This window comes from Mauremys reevesii, linkage group 27 (genome assembly GCF_016161935.1).
Source record: "Mauremys reevesii isolate NIE-2019 linkage group 27, ASM1616193v1, whole genome shotgun sequence".
Taxonomy (NCBI): domain Eukaryota; kingdom Metazoa; phylum Chordata; order Testudines; family Geoemydidae; genus Mauremys; species Mauremys reevesii.
In genome coordinates, this window is record NC_052649.1 from 3,645,308 (window position 1) to 3,667,819 (window position 22,512).

Sequence of the window (22,512 nt, forward strand, 5' to 3'; positions counted from 1 at the left end):
TTAAGTGGTATTGCTTTTTTGTTTGTTTGACACTAATGTGAAAATACAGAGGTTTAGTTTTTCCAAATACATCTTTCATGAGGTGATCTCTAGTTTAGTAACAAGTTAGCTATATTTTAAGGGCAGTACACCTCTACTCTGATATAACGCAACCCGATATAACACGAATTCGGATATAATGTGATAAAACAGTGCTCCGGGGGGGCGGGGCTGCACACCTTGGGTGATCAAAGCAAGTTCAATATAACGTGGTTTCACCTATAATGCGGTAAGATTTTTTTGGCTTCCGAGGACAGCGTTATATCGGGGTAGAGGTGCGTATCAATTTGGACATGTAGGATGCTGGGAGAATCTGCTTTTGTTATCTGAGTGTTAGGGTTAGGGAATGTGAGAATATCATACTATAATTAGAGTTGAGTAATTGCACATAAAGGGGAAAAGTGTGTGTACACATATAGGAAGCTTCTTCCCCATTTAGAGCTAGAGGAGCTTATATAGTGTTAGCCTCAGGAAGAGCTGGCGAAAAAATCCTTTAAATTCATGCAGCTAAACTTGGATAGACCTCAGTAAGCAAGAGAACATCTTTCATCCTTATTATCATGTTTTATATATGAATGTTTAATTGAAGAGTAGCGTGCAGACAACATATTCCTGAGACAGGGATAGAAATGTTTTAGGTGATTCCAAAACTGCATGCCAGAAATTACCTACGTTTATTTAGCACTCTGTATATACTAGTGCCATAATATGCCTGTACAAAAAGCAAGCCTATTGTTCCTGTTATGTTAAATTTCTTTTGTAGGGGCAAAGAAGTGGCAACCTGTTGAGAAGATAATCTCTTCTTTGCGTTAATATTACAGAACTTTTTCTAACCATTTACTTACTTAAATTCCTACAACACAGAGCAGCTAGTCATGTAATGTGTTCTGCTATGAGAACTGTTGTCTTCCTGTGAGATCCAGCGCTTGGCTTGTACTGGAAGACAAACTGGATAAAATTGTAATTAAAAAAAAAAAAATCCTACAATTTTTTAAAAGTATTTATTTGTGTTGCTAGTTCTTTACATTCTTCCCATTTTATAATTTTAAATTACTAAAGTAGATTATTGTATGTTTACTTAACTTCCCAATTGTTAGTAGAATTTCAGATTTTACATGGAAATTTTGTCTATTAAGAAGCTTCATATTTAAAAGGTTCATCTATACTGAAAAAGATAAGTCCAGGGCATTGTTAATATTTTTACTGTAAGAACACAAATTCAATCACAGAATTGATAAGCAAATACCCCATACTGTAATTGCAGCCTATATCATCTTCGGTTATATTGAACTTTTATAAGTCAGGAATGCTAAAATATTTCAACCAAGCTAATACTTCTCCATCAGGGTTTGAAGTCACTGGGGTTAATATTTCTGAATTACATAGATGTTTTAGAATATCCTACCCTTAAATATGGGCTTAGGATCCTAACTTTAGATATTATTTGTTTGTGTATGTATGTGTGTGTGTATATATATGTATATTAATTCATATTAACTTTATTGTATTGTAAGTCTAAATAACTTTTCGTTAATAACACTGATGCTAGTGTTTGTTTTGAAGTAACAAATTTTATACCTCTAAATATTTAATAGAAATACAGTTTTTGTCTTGGATGCTGCAAATACTTGTGTACGTGCTTAACTTTAAGTGAATTCATGTCAGTAAAGTTATGTATCTCCTTAAGCATTTGCAGGATCAAGTTCTGCAATTTTGTAAAATTCAAATAAATTACCTGTTCTAAAAAAGAAAACCTTTGTAATTTAGTTCATTTTAAATTTTAATCTTCTAAATGAGCAGTAGTACAATTTTTTTATGAGGCTTTATAAAACTGAGTGATTTATATCACTCCACCCTGTTGGAGGACAATTGCAGAGGGAGTGAAACTCTTGAGGTAGCTGTGGTGCCAGCAACTCAAACTCATTAGTACAAACAGCTTGCATTAGTTTCCTTGACACTTTCAGACACTCTTCCCTAAGGAGGTTTCGGACCAATAGTTTTCTCCCAGGAGAAGCACTCAGCTTTTAGCCATCCTAAGCTTTGCAAACTGTTGTAACCAGAGCTACATTCAGAGTTTCTGGAGCTCCTGCTTGCAGTTTTACTCCTAAATTTGGAAATTTGATTATTTTTGTGGGAAAGTGTGTTTAAAAGGAATATAGGAAAGAGTTTAGTAATGGGCTTGCTTCTTGTTGCTACAATGCAAAAATGATTTAGTATTAAATTAACATGCAGTTATGAAGCTTCAAAAAAGTTTTCTCTATAGTTGCAAAAACATCTAAATGCACCTTTGCTCTTATCTGTGCTGAATGTTTGGGAGGATGCCAAAAAGTGTACCTTAAAAAATATGCTATAAGCCTTTAGAATTGAGGATGACTACTATACTTTCCTTGACAAGGGGATTTGAGTTCTTGTGTCAACAGTATTAGGACCTCGCTGTCAGCTGAGATGAAACCTGTCAAGCAGTTTCATTCTTTTCCAAACACTGAAAACTTCTTTTTAGTCTGTTATTTCTAAAGGAATATCTGAGGTGGTAACCAAGCTAGAGAGACATCATGGAGACAGGTAATAAAGTAGTATAAGAGTACAGATCGGCTTAACTTTTTTCAGCTGTAGATTTTATGGTTGAAAATGTATGGACTAGCATTCTATGATCCACATACCTTCATTTGTTTGAATGTTGTGCACAATAAGGTGGAAATATTTGACTTGGAATGTAGCTGAATCTTGCAGATGCAGAGGGCTTATTGGCTTTGGTTGCACTGTGGCTGGCTGGTTTTGATGACAGTAAAAATCTGCTCCAAATGCTTAACTTACTCAGAGGCATTGCTTATTTAAACCTATTTAGAGTTTGTGGTGAAAGGGGTGTTGTAAGACATTAATGTCTCAATGAATGCCGTGTCTGAAGTCAAATCACATGGCAGGCCTAGTGTGAATTTTAGTGGTTAGTGTAGGCAGCAGATTAAATCAGAAGAGAGATTGGACATTTACTGTATGTTAATCTGATTGCTAAAGGCTGACAGTCCTGATAGCATCACTATAGTTGTGTTCGACATCTACAGATACACTTGTATTTAGGATTTCAGCTAAAGGTGAATGTTCTTTGCAACTTACATTAAAAAAAATCAAGCACGCTGGGTTTTTTTTAAGCAGTAACTTTAATAACTCTCCTTCCTACACGCTTTGTTTTTCTGTTTTTTTTGTTTATTCCTTGCAAGTTAGATCACTTCATAAAATACAAAATGGAATTTGTATCCCTGACTCCAACTAATTCCTCTTGTTTTTCAATCTTAGTGGATTGAGGGGTTCAGTTACAGTTAACTCAGTGAAGGAACCTTATTTGATTAGAATTTCTTATAGATTTCTTGATGGGATCAGTTTACTATCATCATCTCTCTGGGTTCCCTATTCTTTCATTGTGATCAAATCTATGAACATATCTGGGTTTCCTAAAGTTTTACACTGGGAAAGGATTGGCACATGGATAATATGGTTGGTTGAAACCTTAATTCACAATAGGATGGCATCTGCTACCAGTAATGCACCTAGATTTCCTGTAATATAGCATTGCACTTGGATCCGGGTCACTGTTAATAACACTTCTTCTTTCTGGAGACATGCACTAGAATGGGATTGGCCTTCAATGTACATGATTTTCAGTAAACTTATGCCGTGAAAAGACAAGCTCTTGTTCAGAGAAGTGATTTTTGGAGTTTGAGACAGGGACCAAATTACATAGCAATAACTCTTCCTTGCCCACGTCATGTAGTGGCAAAAATGGCTGCTATGGCCCTCTAGTTCAGGACTCTCAACTTTTCCAGACTACTGTACCCCTTTGAGTCTGATTTGTCTTACATACCCCAAGTTTCACCTCCCTTAAAAACTACTTGCTTACAAAATCAGGCATAAAAATACAAAAATGTCACAGCACATCAGTACCGAAAATTGCTTACTTTCTCATTTTTACCATATAATTATAAAATAAATTGACTGGAATATAAATATTGTACTTGCCGTTTGGTGTATAGAGCAGTATAAACAAGTCATTCTCTGTATAAAATTTTAGTTTGTATTGACTTCGCTAGTGCTTTTTATGTAGCCTGTTGTAAAAGTAGGCAAATATCTGGATGCGTTGATGTACCCTTGGTTGAGAATCACTGCTCTAGTTTGTCTGGTTTTTGAAATGTGCAGGTCTTCTATCTAGTGCAAGGATTAAACCTACTACTAGTCAGGGTAAAAAAACCACCACTGCTATCATGCTATGCCTATCTGCCTGTAAGCCATGGCTCCTGCATTTTACAGATACAGAACAAATTGGGTGCTATTAATTGTAACTTCTTATCTTTTTGTTTTCTTAAAATGTACCTGTCATGTCTGAAATCTTTATTTTGCATGCTCTTCTCTGTTTTCTTTCTCTACTTTTTGTTCTCTACTTCCTTCTCTATTTTTTTATTTCTCCTACTTCTCCCCTAAATCAATCTTTTTCTCTTCCTTACTACTTTTCTAACTTGTACCTTTCTTTGAAGACAGGTTCCTGATCTTATGTATCTTCTGTAAACTTAGCCAATTTATGGGTGATATAAAATAATTAAAAATAATCTCTCCCACAGACATCGGTTTGTGCATCCAGGCTCTCACATCCCACTTCGATTCATCCTGCCATCCAAACATGTAAAATCCAAAGAACTCTATGAAGTTAAAGTTCCCTACTGTCTCTCGGCCATCCCTCCTCATCCACAAACCTCTGGCTATTGGAAAAGGGGAGAATGCTAGGATTGCTATTAGAGTGCAGTTCCTGGCTCTTGCTCAATGGCTCAATGTTTTTTGGTTCTTACTGGCAGTTTATCAGTTTAATGTTCTCTAACCCTTTTTCTGTTACACTGTTTCCACACTAGAAATCCTGGGCTTTTGCAAGGCTGGTGTTTCCAATGTAGCCATTGTCAACCCTCTGATTTGGGTCCTTGTCCCCAGTAAATATCTCTTCGGCCCAGCTCTTCAGCTATTCATAGCTTTCCCAAGATGTGAATTTGACCTGAATCTCGAGACTTCCATTGCTACCTGCAGTTTTCACTCTAGGTTTGCCAAAGCTGTGAATAGTAGCTGAGATACTGCAGGGGTGTGTGTGTGTTTCCAGAGGAGACCATGCATCAAGTATACATTTGGTTCATATTTGGAAGGTTGTTTTTGCAAGTATAAGAGCTTGAAATATATTACTTTAAAATGAAAGCATAGATTATGCATAAGCTGGTGACATTTGTCTGAGAGAGAGTTCTGTTTGCCACAGACAGATGAATTTTTCAAGCTCTGGAAAAAGTGTGTTTTTTCCACTTCAGCTCTCATGAAGCATCCTAGGATTTGTTATGGCACTACTTCTCTCTCCTTGCTATCTCGTTGCAAATTGTAGGGTCTGGTTACACCCAGCTAAGCAAATTGGTCATTCTAGGGGATCACATCTCTTCATTATGTGTGCTTTCGGAACCAGTAGCAGGAGTACTGTTTCTTATATAGGCACTTTAGTCCAATTATATGAACGCACTTTGCAAACATGAATGTAAGCTTCCCCGCCCCTGTGAGTTAGGTTTGCAGTACTACAGTGATGAAAAACCTTAGGTGTGTGCTATCCTGATCTTGCACAGAGGGGAGGCGAGTTGCCCAGCATCACGGCATGAGTTAGTGGATGCTATTCCCAGTTCTTCCAAGAACCCTGCTCTAAATCTCTACCGCTGAACAGATAGTACTATATCTATGTCTCTTGCATCAGTCCAACAAAAGATTGACATGAACTATTTAAATGGTACAGTGTGTCTGCACTAGCCATCCTGGCTGATGTAGACCTGTTCAGCATGTCCATACATAACACTCCCTCCAACTGCTGCAGTACTAATGCATTCTGAGTACCTAATTACCAGCAGAGATTTGAAAAGCAGGATTTTGTAGGAATGGCAATACATGGCTGGAGAGGTGTTGTACCAAAAAAAAAAAATTGAGATGTGAACTATATAACATTTTTCACTATATAAAATGTGTTTTGTCAAAATAAATGTTAGAAGTATTGCATAAACATGTTCTTTATTTGTTGAAACAAGAAAAGCCTAAAGTTTACATGCATTTCACTTTGTAAAGCAAACTTGGTATGCATAATTTACAGAAGCTCCAGTAGGTCAAAACAAAGTACAGTAATTAGGAATATAGATCATTGAAAGTTTGCAGGAGCATTGAGAGACTGTGCAAGCAGACCCAGTTGAGACGGCTGCATCAGCACGTTTATAACTTGTCGACTCTAAACATCTTTTCTTAAAAACTTTCCACTATTGCTATTGTGGCTACAGTTCCACAGGTGGTAGTGCTAGCACAGAGACATAGCCACCTATATCTTAACCCCTATGTTGGCTAGACCTGCTCTGAGCAGGGTTCAGGGACCGAATGGTTTAAAATGCTAGCAACAGATCTAAACTAACACTCCAAACTGGTGTCCTCCAATATTGCTGGTGGCAATGGAAGGGGATTTTTAAAAGAATTAATTGCAGGCATAGCCTTTTTCTACACTGTTAGTATAGCGGTGCAGAGTGGACTCAGTATCAGATTAATGATAGTGAGTTGCATTCCAAGCACATGTGGTTCCAACTGTGCATAAAACAGTTGTGCACCCATTGCGAGCAATTCTGCATGTGGATATGAGGTGTGTGACGAGTTTATTGTACAAGGCTCTGTTGGACAGGGGAGAACATTTAACACCATGATCTGTGGGCATATTTCAATATTCTAAAGCAATAAGTTTAAAAAATAAAGTTGGTTTTAAATGCATGTTTCCACAAAGCTCAGAAAGAGCTTAATATTTCGGTGCAAACTTTTACCTTTTATTGCCCTCATCAAATAATCAGAAATGTTTAATTTATTAAAACATTGTAATTTATAAAACACCTGCTAATAGGCTAGCAGTGAGTCAAAATGTCTTAAAAAAACAAACACAAAATAAAGTCTGATGGTTTTGTCAACCTAGGAGGGATGAGTTAAGACCAGTGTTCAGGTGGAATGAATCCTCAACATAGTGGACTCACAGTAAAGATTTTTATTGAAGTTGTGATGGTGGATCTGCTAAAAGGTGGGTGGTATTGGACCACATTACCTGGTAGGATGAATAATTTAGGATAATTGACAAAATTTTATAGTCAAACAACAAAACTGTTGTTAACATTTTAATTAAGGTGACTCCTAGGAGAGCATTTATAGGAAGTAAGTCCTTCCAAATGAAACCACCCCCATTCTGGCCCACCATGTGGTGTTAAAGCCTACCCATCTTAGGGCTGTCTACGTGGGGAAACTAAGGGCTTGTCTACACTGGCAGTTTACAGTGCTGCAACTTTCTTGCTCAGGGGTGTGAAAACACACACACCCCGAGTGCAGCAAGTTTCAGCTCTGTAAAGAACCAGTATAGACAGTGCGCCAGTGCTGGGAGCTACGCCCCTCGTGGAGGTGGTATTTTTAAGAGTGTGCCGTGACTACACAAGCAACGTTAAAGCTCTTCAACATCAGCTTCATTCAGGAGCAGTCCGTGTTTGTGACACTTCACAAATGGTAAAGATCAATGGTTTTGCTGTAAAAACAACTGAAAGGCAGAGACTTAAACTTGATAAAGTTGCAACCTTCTTCTATGCTAGCAGTGTTGCTTTCAGTGTAGCACAAAATGAGCATTTTAAAGAAACAAGTGATGCATTTTGCTCAGGATATACTCTTCCAGACAGATTTCAGTTTGAAGTCCGCTATTTAATGCTTCAGTGAAAAAAATAAAGGATAAACTAAAGGTATTAGCATTGTCATTGATGCAAGAAGGTTGTTGGGACTTGAGAAATGACACAGTAAATGAGTACAAGCAGCCGTAGAAGAGAGACGTGTACATAGAATCAGATCATAGAATATCAGGGTTGGAAGGGACCTCAGGAGGTCATCTAGTCCAACCCCCTGCTCAAAGCAGGACCAATCCCCAGACAGATTATTTTACCCCAGATCCCCAAATGTCCCCCTCAGTGATTGAACTCACAACCCTGGGTTTAGCAGGCCAGTGCTCAAACCACTGAATTATCCCTCCCCCATATGCAATGCTATTGATTCTGTATCTGAAAATAAAACAATATTGTGTCCAAGTTGCTCACAATAGCATCCAAAATTTCAGAGAAAAGTATGAAAAAGGAGGTATGTGACATTTTCTTATATAAAAGCATTGAAATGAAGATGAGGGTCTTCTCAGGAGCACTTATCTCAGCCCTCTGATGTTTCAGTGTTCAGTAGGCTCTTTAAGCCCTGGGAATGACGTAATACTAATACAGACCTGAAGCACGTTGTGGAAACTCAAAAATTTTTTTCTCAACCACTCATGCGCCTAAAAGTCATTTAATTGCTTCTTTTTTTTTTTTGATGGCCCATCTTTTGGTGAAATCTAAGGAATACTGTGTGTTTGTATCCAGCTGCCATAAGAGTGTTGAGGAGGACTTTGATCAAAATATAGCATCTATTTTATACAACAAGGGACTACAGAGAAGGCACTAAACTTGTATTGGAGGAGGTTTCAGTGGGACTTGACAAATTATAGCCTGATAACACTTCTTTCTCAGTCTCTGTGGAAATCTGGCTTGATCTAATTAATGGCAAAGAACTGGAACCCTACAAGAAGAAAAGAAGGTATGGACCTTCTTTATTATTTAGCTAACATGATTGATCCCAAAGATGAAGGTCATAGTTGGGGCCCAGAACAAGAAGAGTCAGAAATGTGATTAGAACGAAATCTTAAATTCTCTACTCTTTTTTTTTTTTCTTTGCATTTAAAGTTGAAAATCCACATTTCTACTGCCAGTCTGCTTTTGAAGGAGATTGTTCCATCTAATAGTGGGAAATTTTAGAAGTAAAATCACAAGACAGGACAGTTGAATTCAGAATTTTTTCAGTGTTTGGAAGACTTTCACTCCTGTCCAATAAGCTCAGCATCTGTTGAGTGTATTTTAACACACTTGGTTTGGTTTGGGTGAAACTTCATTATAGACTAGGTCAGTGGTTCAGAAATTTTTTACTGAAGTGACCCACTAACTGCATTTTCTTTTTAGTGACCCACTATTCCATATATGCACCTTCTACCCTGGCACTGCAACCCAGGGCAGAGGGCAGTTCCTCGGAGAGGGTGTTGTCGGAGTGCAAGCATGCCTTGCATTCACCCCACACAGTACTTGGTTTCTGTCCCATGGGGCTGGGGCCGGTTCCCCTCTCCAGATGGTGTGACCTGAAGCACAGGATCGCAGTGCTACTCAAGTTTGGCCTAGCTGTCCCTCCATCATGACATTAGGTATAACTAATAGACTGGGAATTTGATGATTATGTTCAAATAAATTACTTACAGAATTGCAAACTTTTAATTTTGGACAACGTATGTGTCTTATGTTTGAGGAATAAATATACATATGAAATGCAAGATATAGTATGTGTGTTATCTCCTTTCATAAAACCTTTGTAGGTTTTATCTATTTCACTACTGATTTCCATTATTTTGAGAGTTTCATGGAGGTTGTTTTGATGGGCTATTAACGTATGATTTTGCACTTTCTAATGTAAAAAGTTGTTCAGCTGTAATTAATCTTCATGCCCACTACAGATGTGGTTTTATAATTTGGGGGGGAGGGGCGGTGTCAAAATCTGAGAAGCCTATCGGAAGTAGAGATTTTTATTGAATAATTTTAGTTCTTGCACTTTTAAAATGTCATAGAAACTATTGCTAAGAAAATATTAAAGTTGCATGATTAATCACTCAAGACATCAAATGCCAAAGTGGAGGTTACATGTGTAACTGTAATTCCACCTACTTGTGTGGATGCATTATGATAGTCTTTAGTTATGATCCTCTGCTATTTCCCAAATACACTATATCAAATAAAATTGTGAAACTTTAGATACTGCCTTGTGTATCTTGTATTTTTTTTATTTTGGTATCTTTACACTATTTTATTTGCCAAAACGATATAGTATTTTTAGACTTCTAAAATGTTTTCTATCTTTAATGTATGTGTTTTTAATAATTTAATCAGCAGCCATTTACTATACCTTTTCTTTCCAGCCCTCAGTCTTTAGGTGCCATTTTGGAGATGAGGCAATTAGAGCGATAGTTTAGTTGAAAAACTGGCTTGTATATACTAGTGTATTTCACTAGTGCTTTGTTGTTGTTAATCTGTAATAGGTTGTGTAAGAAAGTTTACTGTGTGCATGTCATAGAAATCAGTGTACTCAGTTCTCCTGTTCAATATAGTTATGCACAGTACTAGAAAAGTACATGTTCATGTAATTAATATCATTAATGTATATTATTGTAGCACCTAGGAGCCCTAGTCAGGGACTAGGACCTGTTGAGCTAGGAGCTGTACAAACACTGAACAAAAAGACAGTCCCTTCCCCAAAGGTGGATTCAGGTCAGATTAAAGGTTGCATGTGCAGCCATAATTGTCATTTCCTGATGTGCACGCACATCAGGGCAAACTTAAGATTATCAATATTGTAATTGATGGAACTCCATGATTTTTAGAAGGGAAGAGATAGAGAAAATAAATTTTATAATGTGGAAGTATGACACCACTAGAACATCCTGTCCTATCCACCTTGCAAGGTCCTACTAGGAGTTAGCTCTCTGCTCTGAACATTAGAGTTTGCAGAGGAGAATTCCTTATCTGCAAATTTTAGGTGTGCAGCTTTTATCCTACAAGATTCATAAGGAAACGGTCATTCCTCAATCCCTGCACATTTCATAGGATGTTTAGAGGTCTGTGCTGGAAACATGCACCTTTTGTTATCAGTGCTTTCTGTGGAATACATTATTTGTATTATGTTAGCACCTATATGCCCCAACCTGAAATCATGACCCCATTGTGCTAGGCACTACACTCCCCCCCCCCCCCCAAAAAAAAATAAAGGTAAGAGACAGTCCCTTCCCCAAAGACCTTACAATCTAAATAGACAAGACAAAGACCTCGTCTGTACTGGGATTTCAGCCAGTGGTGTAGCTACACCAGTACGGACCCCTAGAATATACACTGGTGTAACACAGTTTGCACTGGTTCATCTTTTTCTGTCCTGACTCTAACTCTCTCAGCTGTAGAGTTGTTTGGGAAAAAAATATTGCAAAAGGATGTAGAAAATATTTTTTCGCTCATTCTCAAAACCAGCTAATGCATCTTTGCTAAAATAGTAATAATAATAAATAAATGATATAATTAATCACCCTGGGGTAGGGAACGAACCTGGGACACTATCCCAAAAAGTGAGTTTCAGAAAATTCTGAGTGCCTGAAAAAGCAGGCAGAATAGAGAGTTATGCAACTTCGCTGTAACAGCCTCTCCCACTATAAGCAGCACAATTGTTTGTTATGATTGGTTAAAATCAGTTGACTCTGCAATTGGTATTAAATGGACTCAGCTTTGGTGCTGCTTTAAAAGCATAAATCTCTAAGCACAGATTTATAGTGGTGAAGGACAGTTAATTTTTTTTTTCTCAAGAATTTTCCATTCTTTGCTTCCTGAAGGCAACTCAAGAAGCTAATTGAACTTGCAGTCTAGTGGACTTTTTTTTTTATGTTTGAGACTTCTTGGCCAGTGCAGAAATTATAATCAAAATGCCATTGGGAAGTGGCAGTTTCATTGCTGACTTGGTTAGACGACCTGCCATACAGTCTGTTTTCCAGGAATTTGGATTAGTAGAGACGTATACTAGTTGTTTAAATAGTAGTCTGATTCTACATGTGCACCTAGACTTTATGGTTTAGAGTGAACCATGGTGACATTCAGACCTCGGTGGTTCAGGAGCCAAATTAGCGAGCAACATTACCCAAAAGAGCCATGTAGAGTTGTCAAGGTTCCTTCCCCACTCTGAACTTTAGGGTACAGATGTGGGGACCTGCATGAACACCTCTAAGCTTAACTACCAGCTTAGATCTGGTTTTGCTGCCACCACTCCCAAATACTAACTCCCTTCCCTGGATAGTCTTGATAGACTTCTTAACTTCTTGAACACCGATCCAACCCCTTGGATCTTAACACAAGGAGAACTTAACCAACCCCCCCTCCTTTCACCCATCAATTCCTGGTGAGTCCAGATCCAATCCCCTTGGATCTTAACACAAGGAGAACTTAACCAACCCCCCCTCCTTTCACCCGTCAGTTCCTGGTGAGTCCAGATCCAATCCCCTTGGATCTTAAAACAAGGAAAAATCAATCAGATTCTTAAAAAGAAGGCTTTTAATTAAAGAAAGAAAGGTAAAAATCATCTCTGTAAAATCAGGATGGAAAATAACTTTACGGGGTAATCAGATTCATAGAGCCCAGAAGAACCCCCTCTAGCCTTAGGTTCAAAGTTACAGCAAACCGAGGTAAATCCTCTGAGCAAAAAGGAACATTTACAAGTTGAGAAAACAAAGTTAAACCTAACACGCCTTGCCTGGTTGTTACTTACAAGTTTGAAATATGAGACTTGCTCAGAAAGATTTAGAGAGCATGGATTGATATCCTGTCCCTCTAAGTCCCAAGAGTGAACCACCCCAAAACAAAGAGCACACAAACAAAAGCCTTCCCCCCACCAAGATTTGAAAGTATCTTGTCCCCTTATTGGTCCTTTGGGTCAGGTGTCAGCCAGGTTACCTGAGCTTCTTAACCCTTTACAGGTAAAAGGATTTTGGTGTCTCTGGCCAGGAGGGATTTTATGGTATTGTACACAGGAGGGCTGTTCCCTTCCCTTTATAGTTATGACAAGAGTGAATTCATTGTTTCATTTACTATTTATGTAAATATAATGTAAAATTCTTACAGCAAAATGACTTACCAAGTATTCTACAATGGTAGTAAAAGCATCCTGATTGGTTAATAATTAAATCTGTTTTAATATCCTGTGCTGCAAAGAGCTAAAGGAGACCTATTAAAGAGCCACTTGTGGTTTGCGAGCCTCAGTCTGAGAATCACTGGGCTAGAACATATTTCAAGATAATTTGGCTACAGACATAGAAAAACTATCTAGTGTATTATTATGTTATCTAAAAATAACCTCAATAGCAAAGAAAATTGTCTTTATCATATAGCAAAGACTATGGGTTTATAATATTTTTAAGAACCCTGACAGAACATCCTCGTCAACTTGCTTTCATATGAATTCAGTACTTGCAAAAGATTCCAGATCCATAGATTTAGAGATTCCTTTTAGTCACAGATCTGTACGACATTGTCCCCCAGTTCTTACCTGTAGGTACAGTATAAGATCCTGACCTAATTAATGGAGAAGGCCTCCAGGTTTGTCAGTCTTGTTTGTAGACTCCAGTTGGAGGACACTGATGCAAGGTATCTTTTTCTGAAATTGGAGATGTCCAGTCTGCTCCACTTTTCCATGGGAATATTAAATATTTGCAGGCAAATCGCCAGCTCCACGTAGTGAATATGTTGCCTGCCAAATAGGTTAAATAGGTGTTTGAGAGTTGTCAAAAAAGAAATAATGTGGAACCATTAGAGAGATGGCTGGAGATCTGAATCTTCACATTTGCTATTGTAACGGTCCTAATGCAAATGTTAAATTCACCTAACAGTCTTGTGTGCTAAGTCTCTGGAGGTGTTTTAGTTTATTTAAGGACAACTGCAGAGTGTGATAGTTCAGTGTTTTAAAGATCAAATTTGGAATATTCAGACTCCTTGTTTCTACAATTTCAAATACCAGCAGATTGACTTAGTCCTTTATCCTTTTGAGAAGGGTAAACGTTTAACATGTTGAGGTCTTTTGGATGAGGCATATTTAAAAAAAAAAAAAAGACATTAAATATGTAACATTCCACTTTTCTTAAGAGGTTTCATTTGGTTTCTTTAGCCAAAACACACTCTTCTGCCTCAATCATGGTGTATGCTGTATATTTGTAACCTGCTGCCCACCACCCCAAGGTGTCTAATTCTTGGTAGTGGTCTAAGTATATAGTTCAGGGGCGGGCAAACTTTTTGGGCTAAGGGCCGCATTGGGTTTCGTAAATTGTATGGAGGGCCGGTTAGGGGAGGGGGTTGTGGCCTGGCCCCCACCTCCTATCTGCCCCTCGCCCCCCACCCCCTGGGACTCCTGCCCCATCCAACTCCTCCATTCCCTGACGGCCCCTCTGGGACCCCTGCCCCATCCACACCCACCCACTCCCTGTCCCCTGACTGCCCCCGGAACTCCTGCCCCTGACTGTCCCCTGCAGCCCTATCCAATCCCCCTTCCTTCCTGACTGCCCAACCCCCTGCCCTCTATCCAACCCTCCCTGCTTCCTGCCCCCTTATCACGCTGCCTGGAGCACCAGTGGCTGGCGCTTCTACAGCAGTGCTGCCCGGCTGGAGCCAGGCCACCCTGCCGCCACCATGCAGCACAGAGCACCGGGTCAGGCCGGACTCTGCAGCTGCACTGCCCCAGGAGCTCACAGCCCCTGCCACCCAGACTATTGCGCCGGTGGTGGAGCGAGTGAGCTGAGGCTGCGGGGATGGGGGGAACAGTGGTGGAGAGGCTGGGGGCGAGTCTCCCAGGCCAGGAGCTCAGGGGCCGGGCAGGACTGTCCCGCGGGCCGTAGTTTGCCCACCTCTGATATAGTTTGTACAGTGCTCTGGGAGGAAAGGCGATGTAGAAATGTAAGAGAATTTCTTTGGACATGTATACCCAGGCTTTCTAGAATCTATCGCTGTTTTCCTGTTACTGATGCTTTTAACGGGCAATATACCCTTACTTTATCAAACTGAGGTGTATTCTCTGTCTTGCTATATATGTGTGTATATATATTTATACACACACAGTAGAAAAATCGCAGCAATTTGGACTCTTTTGACATTTGACTTCAGGATGTGCAAAATAAATTATTAAAAAATATAACAGAAAGGAGCTTTGACTGAAAGGTGAATAGAAGTAACAGTATGTTATAACATGCTTATCAGATGAAAGAGGAATCTGTAGGACGGCCATCTTTTCAGGAACGCCCTGGCAAACTAGAGATCAGAGTTGAGGTGTGTTTAAGAGGATAGTTCAGACTTTCTTCTCGGTCAGTCCTTTGTCTCTCTGCCAAGATTCCAAAGAAGATAGCCAATTAGTGCCAGTTTTCTCGGTAGTTTTAATAAACATGCACATTTGTCCACTGGGAATTGATTGAGACTGACCATTTGAAATGGAGATGCCCTAACGTGTGGCCTTTTATTTCACTAACATGCAAACTACCACCCCTTATGCTGTATCATTTAGTATCTAACCTCTTGAATGACTTGATGAGAAGGTCTTTTGTATGTGCTATACAAACTTTTGGTGATACACTACAGTTCTGGAAAAAAATTATTGCAGGTAATCATCATGGAACAGTCTCTTGAATTCTGTTGTGATGATGGTCTTCCAGCAATAAACATCTTGACATGTTTATGCTATGTTCCCAAAGTTGTGTCAAAAGCACAAAGTAAACTTACTGAAAAAGTAGAGTATTTTTCTCTCTCCTTTCAATTTTCATTATCTTAGGTGTTACTTTTACCAATGGAAGGTAAAATTATAGAAATGATTGTGTTAACATGTCTCTTGAAATCTAGCAGGTAATAGGATAGGCTATCGGTTGTACAGACCATCTAGCACATACCACAGTTAGATCTGCAGAGACATCCACATTACAGACACAGCAGTAGTTGGTTTAATTTTTCAATACTTGGCTTGAGAATGAAAATCCGCAGACAAATCAGGAGACCCTACCTATGGATCTTCCAGATGGCAGAACTTAAGTTTAATTCTCATTTTGCACTTGCACTTGTACTTTGGGGTTTTTATATGTAAAGTAGCTGAGATATTTACACTAAGGAAAACAGTGATTAACTACATGCAGTGACACTTCATGACTTCATTACTAAACATTGACATGACACAACTTGTATCAAATATTGTTTCACTAATTACATATGAGGTCTCCGGTGCACCTTTCTTTTATTTCAGGCCACTATCCTTCAAAGTTTCTAAGTATAGGCTTTGGTATCTTTTGGGTGTGCCTTGAAGTACCATGGCATGTACTGAAATATGGGTTCCAGAAGCAGAAACTGGCTTGGGAGTTTATTATTTTTTTAATCAAGTGTTTGCATTTTCAAGTTCATAGTAAATCCTTGATAAAGAATACACTTCCCAATTTAGAGAAAAGTGGTCTCATCACTTCTTAAAGATGTTTTTAGTGCAAAACAGTAGTGAGAATTCATTCAGACTTCATTACTTTTAACAAAATATAATGTGGAACACATAAGTTTGCTGGGTAGTGTAATTAAAACTAAATTACATTTGTGAAACAAAAGTATATCTTGTGCCGCATTCTCCTTGTATTTTTATCATGGTAGTTTGCTAACTTGCTCATTCTGAAAATTCAGTAATTCAATGGGTAACCCAGTGATTAGTATTAATTAGCAAGGTTCTGTTGTATGTACTGAAAATAACTTGGAGCACTGTTTCTCATCCAGTCGGTCACAACCTCTTGGGAATCTGGGGGAGTCATGAAAGGCAATTGGGGGTTGCAAGGCACTGAAAATCTTGTTACAGTTTAAAGCAAAGAAAATCTTATTTCCCCCTTGTACACCCTTATCCTTCAAGGTCAAGTGTTCTCTATCAATCTCTTGAAAAACATGCAACATACATTACATGGGCTTATCACTGGTACATTTTTTACTCCTATAGTAAATGTTAAGGCGATTGTGAAAATGTTCGACTTGGGTTAAGGATTGCCTACTTGAAAAGGTTGAAAAACACTTAGAGGTAATAGTCTGATTTTGAATACCTTTGTGATGCAATACAAGTGAGTTGGTGATTTGGCTGTCAAGGTGAATTTGTTGCTGGTTGTTGAAAGGGGAGAAGTTGACCCACTAACTGGTTAGGAATTTGTTGGAGGGTTGGTCAAAGGGCAGAGTTTGGTCCGGTTTTGTGGCCATAGTGTTCTGCCATTGGTATCATTTTAATTCTTGTATTTGTGCCTATATATTGTGCATAGTGGACCTATAATACATCAATAAAAACAATAGTGTCCTACTTCTGTTCCAAATGAATACTGGCTATTCTGCTGCTGAGGCACTGTATCTTAAACAATGTACATGGTTTATAGCTGCACGTGAAGTTTTACCACCTGTAAACTCTGCAAATCCTGTTGCCCTGGGACTTGGTGCACCTGCTGATTGCCAATATAACTAAAAAGAGTTAACGGGCCATTTTACCTTAAGTAGCCTCTTGAAATATGAGTTAAGTACTAATGCTAAACAATCTGTTCTGTCTTGTATTAAGCTGACATTCTGAGTAAGGCCATGTCTACACTAGCAAGCTTACAGCAGCACAGCTGTACTGATACAGCTGTTCCTCTGTAAGACCGCTCATTTAGCTGCCCTGTGTCGATGGGAGAGAGCTCTCCTGTCGAGATGATAAACCACCTAAGCGAGCACTGACGTAGTGCTGTGCACACGAGTGCTTATGCTGGCAAAACTATGTTGCTCAGGGGTGTGTTCTTTCACATGCCTGAGCAACATAAATTTGCCAACATAAGTGGAAGTGTAGACATGGCCTAAGTTTCCCAGACCTGAAGAAGAGCTCTCTGGAAGCTCGAAAGCGTGTCTCTCTAACCAACAGAAGTTGGTCAAATAAAATATATTACCTCACCCACCTTGTCTTTCTAATATCCTGAGAGCCACATGGTTAGGTTACAACACTGCATAGTATAACTAAAAGACATTCACAATTCTTAACTGCTTCAGATTTCTAATGTACAGGTAAAGTGGGATTGCTTAATAGTGGAATGAGGAAAAGGTAATAAGTCTTCTTAATTATACTTTCTACTGGTGTGGATTGTGAATTATCTCATTGTGTGGATAAGAGGTTCTCAAGTGGCATAATGCTGTTAGGAGAGGCTACTTGCTTTAAAAGTCAGAGTGAAACCTGACAAGATATAACTTGACCGTATCTATTTCAAAACTTGTTGCTCTTTTGTTTTTTTGAAATTGAAGCAGTAAGGAAAAGCCTATCTGTCAGTCTTTGTCTGAACCAAAAAATTCTTATTTGGGGAGAGTGGGGAAAGGTTTAAAAAAAAATCGATTTTTACATTATCATGCTAGCGGTGAAATTTTCAGTAGGTCTCTTATTTAATGGAGTCATATCTGTAATCTGCATGTATCCCTTTAAAGTAGGCTGCTTGCATCAACCATGGCTTTTTATTCTGCATTGTAAGTAAAATTTAGATTGTTTACTTTATAAATTTCATAACAAGGAAGCAGTTTTGTAAGTTTTAGCCGTTCCCTGGGCCTGTACATAAAACTAATTCCTAATGCTTGTGTATGGTTAATAGTATTGTTAAATCAGTTTTGGCCTGGGTTTCTGTGACCTTTTATTATTAAAGTTGGGGGCACTTCTTATGCCACGTTGGTGGAAGTGAAGTCCAACACAGATGAGGTTTAAAGTAGAAAATTAGTTTATTCTACTTCCAACTCTGGAATACTGTTTGCCAGCATAAGACATTTTAATGACTAGTTTCTGAATCAAAGTAAGTACTGATCTTAAAGACTAAGGCCTAGTCTACACATAAAACTTATACCATTATAGCTGCGTCAGTAAGGGGTGTGAAAAAACACATCTGCTTGTGATATCTGTGCTGACAAAACTCTCATTGAGACACAACTATGCCAACAAAAGAGTTTCTGTCGGCATAGCTAATGTCATTTGCAGAGGTGCTGGTCCTATACCACAGAACTCCTCTTTCTGTTGGTGTATGCTGTGTTTACACTAGGGGGGCTATGTTGGCATGGGCTCTGCGGTATAGACATAGCCTGAGAGTCGGATGCTGGAGTCCCTTTCATTCTTCTTGGTGAGAATCAGCCCTCAGTTTTCAAATCTTTGTGATGGAAGTTGGATAGCTCCTGCAAGGAGTGTAGATAGTAGAGAGTAGGACTTGAAAACTTCACTCATTCACTCTTCCTTATGGTGAGCTCAGAGCTTTCCCAAGCAAATGCCACCAATTGTGTGCAGTCTAAACTTTCATTTTAAAAAAGTAAGTTTCTAGCCTTCATGGTTGCAAAAATAATCTTTCAAGTGATAACTAAGTATAAACCTAGTGCAGTGATGTCTTTCTCTGTCTGCAGAGACCACTGCAGTGACTCTATATAAATGCTCGTAGGTTTGCAAAGCTACAGCAAAGTGAAAACAGACCAGTATCTTTGGCAGTTAATCACTGCTGATATTGGGAACCCTATGGATAGCAGGAGAACTGGTAAGAATTAGGTCAATGTCACTTCTGCCCCGGAGAGCTTGTAGAATGCTTCATCTTCCTGTCTTCCATGGGAGCCACCAGAAGTCATCCAGCTAGGTGTGTAGTAGGCACCTAGTTTTGCACAGTGTATGTCAGTAGCTACACAACTGTGCGGTTCATGGAGAACCATGCTAAGCAGGAATAATTATATAATATTTTTCATCTATAGATCACAAAATGATTTATAAATGGGATAAGCATTATCTCCATTTTACAGATGGGGAAATTTGGCACAGAGGTAGACTTGCCCAGGGTCCCATGGTGAGTTAGTGGCAGAGTTAAGAATAAAAGCCAGGTTTTCTCACTCTGTCTGGTCTCTATTAACCATACTACTCTGAGGAGATGTAATTTAAAATCTATAGTCAGTAGCACTCTGTACATCGGACTCAGACTGGCCTTGATTTAAAACAGCTGATATTGAATCAAAGTTAGAACAAATAATTGTTCGAGTTCATTGCTGGGTAGATTTTTCTATTTTTAGATGGCAGATAACATGAAGAAATGTGGTTTTTCGTTAGAAGTAGCAAAGGCATTGTGTGAAATGCTGTTCCCACGTAGATGCTTCCTCCACCTACACATTTGTCTGCAAGTCAAGATTTGGTGCACTTTTGCTTCTGGGCTTTACGCCTTTAGTTCTTGTAACCTCACTTTTTAGGTTTTTCCAGTGTAGTCTCTGAATACAAATTTCCTGCAGGTGTCTCATAACTATTCATTTTATATTCATCATAAAACTACTCCTCCTGAGTTTAAATTCAGATATACTTCCTTTAAAGAGAGCCTGTGTTTCTCCCATTTGCCATCTGATAGGAAAAGCTTTCTTTGAGTCTGAACAAGTCATCAAGATATGAGACAGACTCTCACTCTTTAAGAAAAATAGATCTTTTTTGGTCTGTCTTGTCGTGTCTGTATTTTCAGAGTTAAGATTTGTATATTTTGTCAGAAATTGCTAGTAAAGGATATATATTAGTACTATTTTATTTCAAACTATTTAATCTTCTGATGCAATGCATTGTTTGTATTGAGAATCTATTAAGTGTCTCTCTCTTTACCATCTGTGTGGCAGTTAATGAAATTTTGTTCGAAAGTTGTGGGTCCCTTGAGGGTTGCAAATATTCTATTCAAAGTGAAACTAGGTTACTGTTTCTGCAAAGTGCAGTGGTTTAAGACCAAACAGCTTTTGATACGATTCAGAATGTGTCCTTTTGCTTTTGAAGTGGTAATACGTTCATGTAGAGTGGTTTTATTATATAGAATGTTCCTAAAATGAGCAGAGGTGAAACAATTCTAATAAATATGAAGACAAAAATTCCTCCATGTTCAATGAAAAGGTGATTTTATTTTTTTTTCTTGTTCATAGCAGCCTGTTAAGCTATTTCAGGTGTTATATTATCAATGATTATACACACATCTAGTTTTAGCCATGTAACTTAGATCTGTTCAATGAGCTTATGAAATAACTAGGTATGGTTTTCTATACGTCATAAACGCTGTTTGCTAGGTTTTATGACTAATCTTTAAAATTCTGTTGAGGGGAGGAACATAATGGTGGATTTCACACTGTGTTGTGCAGACCACTTTGTAAGTACCTCTTTGGGCCCATATTGCCTTGCAGTCTTTCATCTCCCTGCACTATCTATAGAATGCTTGTTTTTTATTCTGCAGATCACTGATAGTCGGTACACCCTAGGAGAACCACCACTGGTTTAATGAATTTGTTTACCATAAAAACTTTTCCTGAAGTTGTCCTTTTTCAAACACCTTAATTGAACTGTTTAAGGTTGTTGAATAGAGAAATGCAACATATACTTCCTTCTTTATATAAATTGTATTCAGCTGTGTCTGGAATGAAGTTATCATATTTGTGGTTTGGAGAATGTTTTTATTAGTAACTCACAGTGCTAAGTGGAAAAAAGTGTGTAACGTACAGCTGTAATATAGTATTTTTCCTCCCTAAGTCATGTTTAGTTTTTTCTTATTGAAGTCAATTTAGTGCTTGTGAATGATGCTGAATTGTACCGAAAGGTGCTTTACTCTGTTGATGGGATGAGTATTGCATAGGAATAGCAGCATAAGTCTTCACTACACAATGTTGTTAAATCAAAGGTGCCTCAACTCTGAACTCATGGAACAAGCTTTAGAGGTGGACAGTTATGTAATAATATTCCCATAGAAGAAGTTTCTTCTTAACCCCAACAGTTTAGTGGTTGGTTTTTCTGGTTCTCCTAGCTCTCTGATTGCTGCTTCAGAGTCTTGTTTAGTGGTCTGTCATCCTCCCTTCTCCTTCCTATGGGCGTCCCCCAGGCCTCTATCCTTGGTTCCCTCCTTCTGCACCCTCTGTTCCCTCCTTCTGCATCCTCTCTAGGTACAGTTGTCTGCAGGTATGACTTTTTGACTGCCACATTTATGCTTATGGCTCAGATATACCTCTCTATCTCCTCCATTCAATCCAAATTCTTGGTTTGTCTTTCTAATTTTGCGCTGCTTGAAATGTCATTTCCTGAGTGAGAGAGAAAAAATGAGGTTCTGATTACTAATGGTAGATATCACGTGGTATTTTTTGCAGGAGGAAGTAGGAGCATTAACCCTGGTGCACTGGTCAAACTCCAACTTCGATAACTGCAGGTGAAATTTAGATGGGTAGGAAGTGTTATTGTTTGGCTACTAGATTGGGGAGTGAGTAACCGTGGGACAGGGCACAAGCTGAGATAGAAGAGAATAGGTCCCTTAAGTCAAATGGAGATTGTATGAAGAATCTGTGCGATGGAAACAGAAACAACTGGACACACGATGTCTTCCAGTCTAATTTACTGCTGCAAGATGAAAATGTTTACGCTGAGACTCTTCATGCATATGTACATTAGTAGAATGTCCTTTGGCACATAGTCTGTTCCAGTTTGCATGCTACCACAATCTGGAGGGTAGAAGAGGGAGGAGGCAGCTTAGAGATGCTTTCTCAGGTGTTCTGCAGAACTTTCCTGTCTGGTTACCCATCTCATCCAGGCTGGCACATGTACAGAATTTTTCATGGCCTTTTTGATCTGAGTTTCTCTTGTTCTGCTGTAACTTTCTTTGTAGCACAGTGAAATTGTCTCCTTGGTGCTACTGGGAACCACAGTGAGTTTGTTGACTTACTTAAAGGTGACCTGCAAAAAGGAGAGAGAGGGTCTGTG

The 22,512-nt window shown here is 38.7% G+C and overlaps 1 protein-coding gene across 2 annotated transcripts in view; it reads left to right on the top strand.

Moving 5' to 3' along the window:
• Nucleotides 1–22,512, top strand: part of ZNF652 (zinc finger protein 652) — a 39,234-nt gene that overhangs the window by 2,446 nt on the left and 14,276 nt on the right. The window lies entirely within an intron of this gene.